This window comes from Bombina bombina, chromosome 4 (assembly GCF_027579735.1).
Source record: "Bombina bombina isolate aBomBom1 chromosome 4, aBomBom1.pri, whole genome shotgun sequence".
Taxonomy (NCBI): Eukaryota; Metazoa; Chordata; class Amphibia; order Anura; family Bombinatoridae; genus Bombina; species Bombina bombina.
In genome coordinates, this window is record NC_069502.1 from 57,997,482 (window position 1) to 58,012,461 (window position 14,980).

Sequence of the window (14,980 nt, forward strand, 5' to 3'; positions counted from 1 at the left end):
TGTATATGACTATTTACATACTGTATATATTTATGTGTTAATATGTGTATATACACATAATAACACACATATATATATATATATATATATATATATATATATATATATATATAACCAGCCACTTGTAATGGCTGGTTAATTATTGCGCTCCCACAAATGGGCAAATTTGCCCATTTGCCGGAGCGCAATAATTTAGCGCTCCACTTGTAATCTAGCCCAAGGTAATCGAATCATAAGAAAATAATAGGAAAGTTAATGTTAACCCTTTAGGTAATTTTAAACAAGAAAGTACTGTGAGAAGTTAGCAATATGTAAATCTATTATATGTACTTAGTTTACATAAAGCTGTTAAAAAATTATGGCCTAGATTTGGAGTTTGGCGGTAAAAGGGCTGTTAACGCTCCGCGGGCTTTTTTCTGGCCGCACCATAAAATTAACTCTGGTATCGAGAGTTCAAACAAATGCTGCGTTAGGCTCCAAAAAAGGAGCGTAGAGCATTTTTACCGCAAATGCAACTCTCGATACCAGAGTTGCTTACGGACGCGGCCGGCCTCAAAAACGTGCTCGTGCACGATTCTCCCATAGGAAACAATGGGGCTGTTTGAGCTGAAAAAAAAACCTAACACCTGAAAAAAAGCAGCGTTCAGCTCCTAACGCAGCCCCATTGTTTCCTATGGGAAACACTTCCTACGTCTGCACCTAACACCCTAACATGTACCCCGAGTCTAAACACCCCTAACCTTACACTTATTAACCCCTAATCTGCCGCTCCCGCTATCGCTGACCCCTGCATATTTTTTTTAACCCCTAATCTGCCGCTCCGTAAACCGCCGCAACCTACGTTATCCCTATGTACCCCTAATCTGCTGCCCTAACATCGCCGACCCCTATATTATATTTATTAACCCCTAATCTGCCGCTCCCAACATCGCCGACACCTACCTTCAATTATTAACCCCTAATCTTCCGATCGGAGCTCACCGCTATTCTAATAAATGTATTAACCCCTAACGCTAAGTCTAACCCTAACACTAACACCCCCATAACTTAAATATAATTTACATCTAACGAAATTAATTAACTCTTATTAAATAAATGATTCCTATTTAAAGCTAAATACTTACCTGTAAAATAAATCCTAATATAGCTACAATATAAATTATAATTACATTGTAGCTATTTTAGGATTAATATTTATTTTACAGGCAACTTTGTAATTATTTTAACCAGGTACAATAGCTATTAAATAGTTAAGAACTATTTAATAGTTACCTAGTTAAAATAATACCAAATTTACCTGTAAAATAAATCCTAACCTAAGATATAATTAAACCTAACACTACACTATCAATAAAAAAATTAAATAAACTACCTACAATTACCTACAATTAACCTAACACTACACTATCAATAAATTAATTAAACACAATTGCTACAAATAAATACAATTAAATAAACTATCTAAAGTACCAAAAATAAAAAAGAACTAAGTTACAAAAAATAAAAAAATATTTACAAACATAAGAAAAATATTACAACAATTTTAAACTAATTACACCTACTCTAAGCCCCCTAATAAAATAACAAAGCCCCCCAAAATAAAAAATTCCCTACCCTATTCTAAATTAAAAAAGTTACAAGCTCTTTTACCTTACCAGCCCTGAACAGGGCCCTTTGCGGGGCATGCCCCAAGAATTTCAGCTCTTTTGCCTGTAAAAGAATAAATACAATACCCCCCCCCCCCAACATTACAACCCACCACCCACATACCCCTAATCTAACCCAAACCCCCCTTAAATAAACCTAACACTAAGCCCCTGAAGATCTTCCTACCTTGTCTTCACCATCCAGGTATCACCGATCCGTCCTGGCTCCAACATCTTCATCCAACCCAAGCGGGGGTTGGCGATCCATAATCCGGTGCTGAAGAGGTCCAGAAGAGGCTCCAAAGTCTTCCTCCTATCCGGCAAGAAGAGGACATCCGGACCGGCAAACATCTTCTCCAAGCGGCATCTTCGATCTTCTTCCATCCGGAGCGAAGCGGCAGGATCCTGAAGACCTCCAGCGCGGAACATCCATCCGGACCGACGACTGAACGACGAATGACTGTTCCTTTAAGGGACGTCATCCAAGATGGCGTCCCTCGAATTCCGATTGGCTGATAGGATTCTATCAGCCAATCGGAATTAAGGTAGGAATTTTCTGATTGGCTGATGGAATCAGCCAATCAGAATCAAGTTCAATCCGATTGGCTGATCCAATCAGCCAATCAGATTGAACTCGCATTCTATTGGCTGTTCCGATCAGCCAATAGAATGCGAGCTCAATCTGATTGGCTGATTGGATCGGCCAATCGGATTGAACTAGATTGGCCGCTTGGGTTGGATGAAGATGTTGGAGCCAGGACGGATCGGTGATACCTGGATGGTGAAGACAAGGTAGGAAGATCTTCAGGGGCTTAGTGTTAGGTTTATTTAAGGGGGGTTTGGGTTAGATTAGGGGTATGTGGGTGGTGGGTTGTAATGTTGGGGGGGGGGGGTATTGTATTTATTCTTTTACAGGCAAAAGAGCTGAAATTCTTGGGGCATGCCCCGCAAAGGGCCCTGTTCAGGGCTGGTAAGGTAAAAGAGCTTGTAACTTTTTTAATTTAGAATAGGGTAGGGAATTTTTTATTTTGGGGGGCTTTGTTATTTTATTAGGGGGCTTAGAGTAGGTGTAATTAGTTTAAAATTGTTGTAATATTTTTCTTATGTTTGTAAATATTTTTTTATTTTTTGTAACTTAGTTCTTTTTTATTTTTGGTACTTTAGCTAGTTTATTTAATTGTATTTATTTGTAGCAATTGTGTTTAATTAATTTATTGATAGTGTAGTGTTAGGTTAATTGTAGGTAATTGTAGGTAGTTTATTTAATTTTTTTATTGATAGTGTAGTGTTAGGTTTAATTATATCTTAGGTTAGGATTTATTTTACAGGTAAATTTGTTATTATTTTAACTAGGTAACTATTAAATATTTCTTAACTATTTAATAGCTATTGTACCTGGTTAAAATAAATACAAAGTTACCTGTAAAATAAATATTAATCCTAAAATAGCTACAATATAATTATAATTTATATTGTAGCTATATTAGGATTTATTTTACAGGTAAGTATTTAGCTTTAAATAGGAATAATTTATTTAATAAGAGTTAATTTATTTCGTTAGATGTAAATTATATTTAAGTTAGGGGGGTGTTAGTGTTAGGGTTAGACTTAGCTTTAGGGGTTAATACATTTATTAGAATAGCGGTGAGCTCCGATCGGAAGATTAGGGGTTAATAATTGAAGTTAGGTGTCGGCGATGTTAGGGAGGGCAGATTAGGGGTTAATACTATTTATGATAGGGTTAGTGAGGCGGATTAGGGGTTAATAACTTTATTATAGTAGCGCTCAGGTCCGCTCGGCAGATTAGGGGTTAATAAGTGTAGGCAGGTGTCGGCGACGTTGAGGGGGGCAGATTAGGGGTTAATAAATATAATATAGGCGTCGGCGGTGTTAGGGGCAGCAGATTAGGGGTACATAGGGATAACGTAGGTGGCGGCGCTTTGCGGTCGGAAGATTAGGGGTTCATTATTTTAAGTAGCTGGCGGCGATGTTGTGGGGGGCAGGTTAGGGGTTAATAAATGTAATATAGGGGTCGGCGGGGTTAGGGGCAGCAGATTAGGGGTACATAAGTATAACGTAGGTGGCGGTCGGCAGATTAGGGGTTAAAAATTTTAATCGAGTGGCGGCGATGTGGGGGGAGCTCGGATTAGGGGTACATAGGTAGTTTATGGGTGTTAGTGTACTTTAGGGTACAGTAGTTAAGAGCTTTATGAACCGGCGTTAGCCAGAAAGCTCTTAACTCCTGCTATTTTCAGGCGGCTAGAATTTTGTCGTTAGAGCTCTAACGCTCACTTCAGAAACGACTCTAAATACCGGCGTTAGAAAGATCCCATTGAAAAGATAGGATACGCAATTGACGTAAGGGGATCTGCGGTATGGAAAAGTCGCGGCTGAAAAGTGAGCGTTAGACCCTTTAATCACTGACTCCAAATACCAGCGGGCGGCCAAAACCAGCGTTAGGAGCCTCTAACGCTGGTTTTGACGGCTACCGCCGAACTCCAAATCTAGGCCTATGAATCTGATATCAAAAATAGTAAATGTCATCAAATGGAGCAAAGATCATTTGAAATTTAAATGTTTAAGCATGATCTCTAAATAATGTAGCACAATCATGTAGAAATATACACAGTCTTGATTAAATAGCTGTATTCAGACAAAGATATAAGTATATAGAGGAAATGGCAATTCCATTGCAGTTGATAACTTAGCAATAGGTGCAGAAGCTATAATATTTACTTAGGACTAGATTACAAGTGCACGGTAAATATCTTTTTGGCGTTAGACTTTTTGCGCTTCTTGGGTTCCGCTGGTATTACAAGTTGAAAAAAAAAACTTATTTTGCGCTAGCAGTAACCCGAAAAGTGCAAATATCATAAGCAGAGTTTTCGCGTGCGCGTGCATGTATTCTCCCATAGCAATCTATAGAGACAAAAAGTTGAAGAAACCTAACACCCTACTCGCATTTTCGCATTCCCCATAGAGATCAATGGAGAAAAAAAAAAATAACACCCTACCATAAGCCCCTAGCCTAATAACCCCTAATCTGCTACCCCCCTAAATCGCAAACACTAAATAAAACTATTAACCCCTAAACTGCCATCCCCCATATCGCAAACACTAAAATAGAGCTGAAAACATAGGAGACAAAAGAGAAACAGAGCGAAACAGAGTATAGTGTGTCGGGACATTATAAGTTTCACTACGATGCCAATACCAAAGGTCGTATACTTGTTCGATCTAAGTATTTGTTATATAAATATTTGCCACATTTTATGTCTGTACACAAATAGCTATATTTTAAATGTAGATTTATACATCCTTTGCAGCACTTATTATGTTATTGTGGTCACATGTAAATACAAATACCAACATTATATGTAGGCTCAAGATTTATCGCTTTTAGCCTATATGTATATAATTTTTTAGTTCTCTTTTTAGTTCTTCTTTATTGTTATGGCTTAAAACTTCACCCTCTAATATACAACTAGTTATTTGTGTTTCATGAGAGAAGCGCAGCCTCTATATATTTTTTCTTACTAAAATAGTGCTATTAACCCCTAAATTGCCACACCCCCCACATTGTAAAGTACCTAAATAAACTGTTAACCCATAAACCGCTAGCCGCCCACATTGCAAAAACTAAATAATACTATTAACCCCTAAACCACCACCCCACACATCGCAAAATATTTGTAATTGCAACAGTTTTCTGGGCAAAGTGGTGCGTTATTTGACAGAAATGAAGGGGTGCCATTATTTTTGTCCATGACTGTATATATATATATATATATATATATATATATTGGAATCGGGTGTGTTCTAATAGCGCTTGCAGAAGATGTTCCTCATAAGCAAGTGGGAGGGAGGAAAACAGAAATGGGAATATCCCCAGATGAGTGATGGGTAGTTGAGATGGAAATAAATAATAATAAATGCTCACTTACAGTATAGAGCTGGGCAGGAGGACCAATGGAAGGGTCCTAGTGATCGAAAAAAGAGGAAATGCGGCTGAGACAAATAACGCTGCACGGGGCAGCTAGTGACAAGGTCTCGGCGTGTGTATCGGAATTCCGGAAGTGACGTCACGAACGTGCGTCACGTGCCTTACGCGTTTCGTGAGCGTATCAGCTCACTTCATCAGAGGCTAATGGATCTGTTAGCATCCTGGTTGCCCTTAAATAGCGTCAAGCTATTTGATCAGGGAAAGGGAGGAGTGTGTCTTGATCTAATTGATCAGATATATCTTTTTTGTATAAAAGACATTTTTCAAAAAATGGTGTTTATGGAGATATAAATAAATGGGTATTAAAAGAAAAATGTAGGTGAGATAGAATTACATTAAAAACACTATAATCATTGAAATAATTAGAATAATTAAAATAGTTAATTTTTATATAAAATTAAAAATATAAAAATAAAAATGAATTTGGATGAAATAAAGTTTACTGGCAGGTTAGAATGTAGGGATATGTATATATATGTAATTATGTTTATACATATTTATGTGAGAAAGTAATCAATAGGAATAATAATGTAATTAGTTCACGGTGTGTTTTATTCTTTAAAGGAAGGCTGCTAGATCTATATCGGTATTCAGGCCATATGGTTTCCTAGTTTTTAATTTGTGGATCCAGTATGTTTCTCTCTTTCTTAACTGGAGTAACCTATTTTCTCCTACTCTATATGGAATGTGTTCAATGGCCTTAATTTTTAGGCCTTCCACACTTTTTTCATGGAATTCCTCGAAGTGGGTGCCAATGCCATACTCTGGTTTATCACTGGTGATGTTTTTTGTGTGTTCTAAGAATCTAGTCTTCAGTGTTCTTTTCGTTCTACCTATATATATTTTATTACAACTACAGGTTAATTGGAAGACAACAAATTCGGATTTGCAGTTCATCAAACTACTGATTTCAAATTTGTTGTTTTCATTATCTGTGATCCATTTGTTTTCTTCCTTGTTTTTACTGATATGTTCGCAACACACACAGTTTTTCCGGTTACATTTGTAGAAACCTTTAGTTTTGGTTTTTAGCCAATTTCCCTGAGTTGGTGCTTTTTTAGTTTTTAGTTTAGTGGGAGCTAATATGTTTTTAAGATTTGTATTTTTCTTGTAGGTAATTTTCGGTTTCTCTGGTAGTGTTTCCTTTAGGAAGGGATCCTTCCTGAGCAGATGCCAGTGCTTATTCAATATTTTTTCAATGTTTTTGGCTCCACTATTGTATGTGGTGATAAACCTGGGGCAAGTAGTGTAATCCATATCTGTATTATTTTTATTTTCTGTTTTTTTCGAGTTTAGTAGATTATCTCGGTCTATTTTGCTTACTCTCTCATAAGCTTTATCTACTATTTTCCTGTTATATTTTTTGTTATAAAACTTTTGTTTAAGGACACTTGCTGTTTCTTCAAAATCCTGTTTTTTTGAGCAATTTCTTTTTATTCGTTGAAACTGACCAAATGGAATATTACTGATCCATTTCATGTGATGGTTGCTCGTGGCGTGCAAGTAGCCATTTGTGTCAGTATCTTTGGTGTAAATTTTTGTTTCTATCTGTTCATTTTCAATGAATATAGTGATATCTAGAAAATTTATTTCTCTCTTGCTCCATGTATTGGTGAATTTCAGATTCCAGTTGTTGTTATTGATATGATGGACAAATTCTTCAAAGTGCTTTTCATCTCCGTTCCAGATGATTATGATATCATCAATGAACCTTTTCCATGTAATTATATGTTTCAAGAATGTGTTATTTTTCCATATGTGTTGGTCCTCAAAAGCTCCCATGTACATGTTGGCAAAACTAGGCGCAAACTTGGTGCCCATTGCTGTGACAAATTTTTGGAGGAAAATTTTATTTTCAAATGCGAAATAATTTTTGGTGAGAATGAAGTTGATTGCTTCCCCAATGAAGGAAATTTGTTCTTTTTTGATATTTGTATCTGATGTAAGAATTTGGTTCACTGCACTTATACCTTTACTGTGTGGTATGGATGTGTACAGTGCAGTTACATCCAATGTTGCTAGTGAGTAATTGTTATCCCAACGAGTGTCTTTCAATACTGTGAGTAGGTGTGGAGTGTCCCTTAGGTATGACTTAATTGTTGGTACCACGGGTTGTAAGAAATGATCCACATATTCTGATAAATTACTAGTTAAACTGTTTATACCAGAAATGATTGGGCGTCCTGGAGGATTATTAGTGTCCTTGTGCACTTTTGGTAAGTGGTAGAATACTGCGGTTTTTATCATGTCTGTCGATAAGAATTTATATTCATCATCGTCCAAAATGTTTTCTTTCTTTGCATTTCTTAATAATTGGGCATATTCATCTGCGAATTGGCTGGTGGGGTCTTTTGATAGTACTTCATAGGTCTCTGTATCTGACAGTATCCTGTTAGCTTCGCTAATATAATCTCCTTTGTTTTGTATTACTATAGAACCACCTTTATCAGCCTCTCTAAAGACTAGTGTTTCATCTTTACTTAGGTTCTTTAGGATTCTTTCTTCCTTGCTTGTCAGATTTTTGTTGTCCAATTTGAATGATTTACACATTGACTCTAAATCGTTGAGTACTAAGTCTTCAAATAATGAGATATATTGTCCCTTGGCCTGAGTGGGATAAAATATTGATCTAGGTTTGAACCCACTATGTTTCATGATTCTGTTTGTTTCTAATTGTTCTGCTGTTTCCATGTCTAGTGATTCCAATAGATTCAACGTTGGAATATCACTTTGTGTAAGGATAACTTCATTTGGTAGGCTTACATCTGTCATAGGTTCACAGGTATCTTTTTGGTCTTTGTTTTTCTTTTTGAAATACCGTTGTAAAGTCAGTTTTCTTATATATTTATTACAGTCCACAAATAGTGAGAAGGCATCTGGTTTCTTACTAGGGGCGAAGGAGAGGCCTTTTTTAAGAACATTCTCTTCTTCCCTAGTCAGAATTCTATCTGACAAGTTGAATATTTTTACTAGGTCATTTTCATCAGGGTTTATACTGATTGTTGCCTTGAGTGCCAGTTTTCTCTTCTTAGTTTGTTTCTGTTTACCTGCTCTGCATCCTCTTCCCCACTTTCTTTTCTTCTTTTTTGTGGGGTTGATCTTTGTAGTATTTGAAAATTCTTCTCCTGGTTTTCCACTCTGAGTCTTGGGGGGATGTATGGTCTCTGAAAGGACTCTTTTCTTTCTCTGCGTCCTAAAAAATGAGTATGTCCTTGCTCCATATTTTGTTGAGTTTTTGTTCTCCATTGGCTATTAGATTCTTGATGTGTATCATCATAATCATTTCTGTGGTTTCTTGGTTCTTTTGGTCTAATGGTGTCTTGGTAGTAATTATTTTCTCTTGGATTGTAAAAATCCCTATCAGGGTGAAAGTAATTATTATGTGAATTGTGGTGATGAATGTAGTTCTGTTTTCTTGATTCCTCGTTATAATTAAACTGGTGTTGTTTGTGATGATAATAATTTTGCTTTCTATTATGATATGAGTAGTTATTTGCTGGTTTCATTTTTAAAAATGTTTTACTGTTTGTCTGATTGTGTTTGTCTATGTTTGTATTTGTACGAGTTTGTTGTTCTCTGGGTATGTTTTGGTATTCCGTGTTTTCATTGGTGTGTGTTGTTCTATCTGGAAAAAATCTATTTTTTGTATTACAGAAAACTTCTATGTTTGGTGTGTCTGTGTCATCAACAAATTCATCTCTTTCTGTGTTGATATGCGTTTCCCCTACTTCAATTTTCTTATTATTGATATCTCTTTCAAGTTTTTTCTTTTTCTTTAAAATAGTGTCATATTCCAATTTCTGAGTTCTGCTTGCAATATCTTTATCTAACTGTTGGTAGTACACATCTTCATTGAAGGGTTGTAGTTTCTGTCTGATTTCTTTAATTTCTTTTCCTATTTTCTCTAGGTTCTGTTCTCTATATTTAATTAAAATTTTTATAAAGGTATTTGAGCAAATCTCCATTGCTTCCTCCCATTCTGTGATTAATTCAATATCGTCTGAGTTAAAGATGGGAGTTTTTGTGAGTCTTAAGCCTTTCGGTATTATATTCAATTTTTGGTAGTTTTCTAAGCCGATTATATCATTCCAGTTGCTCACTTCTAATTTCTTTAATTTTTCTAATCTCCTAAATAAGGCTTTAGGGTTCACTTGTTCTACAGACACAGTGGTTGGTTCTATTCTTTCGGTGGTGATAGACCATGACCTTTTCTTGGTTTTTATGTCAAAATAGTTACCAAATGCATAAACTACCTGCTGGTATTCTTCCATTTTATTTTATTAGATAAGAGATGAAGTAATACTAGGTGTCTGATGTGGTTGGATCAGATAGACAAGGGAAAAACTAACCAGAACTCTTATTTAGGCTGCTACTATCCAATGGAGGAAAATGGACAGGCGAAGAGAGAGGGTTGTAGGTAGTTGCGCCACAATTAGAGCAATAGTAGTTGTGTAGTGAAATGCTCTATGAGGATGTCCAATGCCTGCTGCTATTAGTGATGTCTCATTCCTCCTGGGTGAGACTAAAGTGGTGAGAATTGGAATCGGGTGTGTTCTAATAGCGCTTGCAGAAGATGTTCCTCATAAGCAAGTGGGAGGGAGGAAAACAGAAATGGGAATATCCCCAGATGAGTGATGGGTAGTTGAGATGGAAATAAATAATAATAAATGCTCACTTACAGTATAGAGCTGGGCAGGAGGACCAATGGAAGGGTCCTAGGGATCGAAAAAAGAGGAAATGCGGCTGAGACAAATAACGCTGCACGGGGCAGCTAGTGACAAGGTCTCGGCGTGTGTATCGGAATTCCGGAAGTGACGTCATGAACGTGCGTCACGTGCCTTACGCGTTTCGTGAGCGTATCAGCTCACTTCATCAGAGGCTAATGGATCTGTTAGCATCCTGGTTGCCCTTAAATAGCGTCAAGCTATTTGATCAGGGAAAGGGAGGAGTGTGTCTTGATCTAATTGATCAGATATATCTTTTTTGTATAAAAGACATTTTTCAAAAAATGGTGTTTATGGAGATATAAATAAATGGGTATTAAAAGAAAAATGTAGGTGAGATAGAATTACATTAAAAACACTATAATCATTGAAATAATTAGAATAATTAAAATAGTTAATTTTTATATAAAATTAAAAATATAAAAATAAAAATGAATTTGGATGAAATAAAGTTTACTGGCAGGTTAGAATGTAGGGATATGTATATATATGTAATTATGTGGGTGGGTGCCAATGCCATACTCTGGTTTATCACTGGTGATGTTTTTTGTGTGTTCTAAGAATCTAGTCTTCAGTGTTCTTTTCGTTCTACCTATATATATTTTATTACAACTACAGGTTAATTGGTAGACGACAAATTCGGATTTGCAGTTCATCAAACTACTGATTTCAAATTTGTTGTTTTCATTGTTGTTTTCATTATCTGTGAAAACATACCCAGAGAACAACAAACTCGTACAAATACAAACATAGACAAACACAATCAGACAAACAGTAAAACATTTTTAAAAATGAAACCAGCAAATAACTACTCATATCATAATAGAAAGCAAAATTATTATCATCACAAACAACACCAGTTTAATTATAACGAGGAATCAAGAAAACAGAACTACATTCATCACCACAATTCACATAATAATTACTTTCACCCTGATAGGGATTTTTACAATCCAAGAGAAAATAATTACTACCAAGACACCATTAGACCAAAAGAACCAAGAAACCACAGAAATGATTATGATGATACACATCAAGAATCTAATAGCCAATGGAGAACAAAAACTCAACAAAATATGGAGCAAGGACATACTCATTTTTTAGGACTCAGAGAAAGAAAAGAGTCCTTTCAGAGACCATACATCCCCCCAAGACTCCGAGTGGAAAACCAGGAGAAGAATTTTCAAATACTACAAAGATCAACCCCACAAAAAAGAAGAAAAGAAAGTGGGGAAGAGGATGCAGAGCAGGTAAACAGAAACAAACTAAGAAGAGAAAACTGGCACTCAAGGCAACAATCAGTATAAACCCTGATGAAAATGACCTAGTAAAAATATTCAACTTGTCAGATAGAATTCTGACTAGGGAAGAAGAGAATGTTCTTAAAAAAGGCCTCTCCTTCGCCCCTAGTAAGAAACCAGATGCCTTCTCACTATTTGTGGACTGTAATAAATATATAAGAAAACTGACTTTACAACGGTATTTCAAAAAGAAAAACAAAGACCAAAAAGATACCTGTGAACCTATGACAGATGTAAGCCTACCAAATGAAGTTATCCTTACACAAAGTGATATTCCAACGTTGAATCTATTGGAATCACTAGACATGGAAACAGCAGAACAATTAGAAACAAACAGAATCATGAAACATAGTGGGTTCAAACCTAGATCAATATTTTATCCCACTCAGGCCAAGGGACAATATATCTCATTATTTGAAGACTTAGTACTCAACGATTTAGAGTCAATGTGTAAATCATTCAAATTGGACAACAAAAATCTGACAAGCAAGGAAGAAAGAATCCTAAAGAACCTAAGTAAAGATGAAACACTAGTCTTTAGAGAGGCTGATAAAGGTGGTTCTATAGTAATACAAAACAAAGGAGATTATATTAGCGAAGCTAACAGGATACTGTCAGATACAGAGACCTATGAAGTACTATCAAAAGACCCCACCAGCCAATTCGCAGATGAATATGCCCAATTATTAAGAAATGCAAAGAAAGAAAACATTTTGGACGATGATGAATATAAATTCTTATCGACAGACATGATAAAAACCGCAGTATTCTACCACTTACCAAAAGTGCACAAGGACACTAATAATCCTCCAGGACGCCCAATCATTTCTGGTATAAACAGTTTAACTAGTAATTTATCAGAATATGTGGATCATTTCTTACAACCCGTGGTACCAACAATTAAGTCATACCTAAGGGACACTCCACACCTACTCACAGTATTGAAAGACACTCGTTGGGATAACAATTACTCACTAGCAACATTGGATGTAACTGCACTGTACACATCCATACCACACAGTAAAGGTATAAGTGCAGTGAACCAAATTCTTACATCAGATACAAATATCAAAAAAGAACAAATTTCCTTCATTGGGGAAGCAATCAACTTCATTCTCACCAAAAATTATTTCGCATTTGAAAATAAAATTTTCCTCCAAAAATTTGTCACAGCAATGGGCACCAAGTTTGCGCCTAGTTTTGCCAACATGTACATGGGAGCTTTTGAGGACCAACACATATGGAAAAATAACACATTCTTGAAACATATAATTACATGGAAAAGGTTCATTGATGATATCATAATCATCTGGAACGGAGATGAAAAGCACTTTGAAGAATTTGTCCATCATATCAATAACAACAACTGGAATCTGAAATTCACCAATACATGGAGCAAGAGAGAAATAAATTTTCTAGATATCACTATATTCATTGAAAATGAACAGATAGAAACAAAAATTTACACCAAAGATACTGACACAAATGGCTACTTGCACGCCACGAGCAACCATCACATGAAATGGATCAGTAATATTCCATTTGGTCAGTTTCAACGAATAAAAAGAAATTGCTCAAAAAAACAGGATTTTGAAGAAACAGCAAGTGTCCTTAAACAAAAGTTTTATAACAAAAAATATAACAGGAAAATAGTAGATAAAGCTTATGAGAGAGTAAGCAAAATAGACCGAGATAATCTACTAAACTCGAAAAAAACAGAAAATAAAAATAATACAGATATGGATTACACTACTTGCCCCAGGTTTATCACCACATACAATAGTGGAGCCAAAAACATTGAAAAAATATTGAATAAGCACTGGCATCTGCTCAGGAAGGATCCCTTCCTAAAGGAAACACTACCAGAGAAACCGAAAATTACCTACAAGAAAAATACAAATCTTAAAAACATATTAGCTCCCACTAAACTAAAAACTAAAAAAGCACCAACTCAGGGAAATTGGCTAAAAACCAAAACTAAAGGTTTCTACAAATGTAACCGGAAAAACTGTGTGTGTTGCGAACATATCAGTAAAAACAAGGAAGAAAACAAATGGATCACAGATAATGAAAACAACAAATTTGAAATCAGTAGTTTGATGAACTGCAAATCCGAATTTGTTGTCTACCAATTAACCTGTAGTTGTAATAAAATATATATAGGTAGAACGAAAAGAACACTGAAGACTAGATTCTTAGAACACACAAAAAACATCACCAGTGATAAACCAGAGTATGGCATTGGCACCCACTTCGAGGAATTCCATGAAAAAAGTGTGGAAGGCCTAAAAATTAAGGCCATTGAACACATTCCATATAGAGTAGGAGAAAATAGGTTACTCCAGTTAAGAAAGAGAGAAACATACTGGATCCACAAATTAAAAACTAGGAAACCATATGGCCTGAATACCGATATAGATCTAGCAGCCTTCCTTTAAAGAATAAAACACACCGTGAACTAATTACATTATTATTCCTATTGATTACTTTCTCACATAAATATGTATAAACATAATTACATATATATACATATCCCTACATTTTAACCTGCCAGTAAACTTTATTTCATCCAAATTCATTTTTATTTTTATATTTTTAATTTTATATAAAAATTAACTATTTTAATTATTCTAATTATTTCAATGATTATAGTGTTTTTAATGTAATTCTATCTCACCTACATTTTTCTTTTAATACCCATTTATTTATATCTCCATAAACACCATTTTTTGAAAAATGTCTTTTATACAAAAAAGATATATCTGATCAATTAGATCAAGACACACTCCTCCCTTTCCCTGATCAAATAGCTTGACGCTATTTAAGGGCAACCAGGATGCTAACAGATCCATTAGCCTCTGATGAAGTGAGCTGATACGCTCACGAAACGCGTAAGGCACGTGACGCACGTTCGTGACGTCACTTCCGGAATTCCGATACACACGCCGAGACCTTGTCACTAGCTGCCCCGTGCAGCGTTATTTGTCTCAGCCGCATTTCCTCTTTTTTCGATCCCTAGGACCCTTCCATTGGTCCTCCTGCCCAGCTCTATACTGTAAGTGAGCATTTATTATTATTTATTTCCATCTCAACTACCCATCACTCATCTGGGGATATTCCCATTTCTGTTTTCCTCCCTCCCACTTGCTTATGAGGAACATCTTCTGCAAGCGCTATTAGAACACACCCGATTCCAATTCTCACCACTTTAGTCTCACCCAGGAGGAATGAGACATCACTAATAGCAGCAGGCATTGGACATCCTCATAGAGCATTTCACTACACAACTACTATTGCTCTAATTGT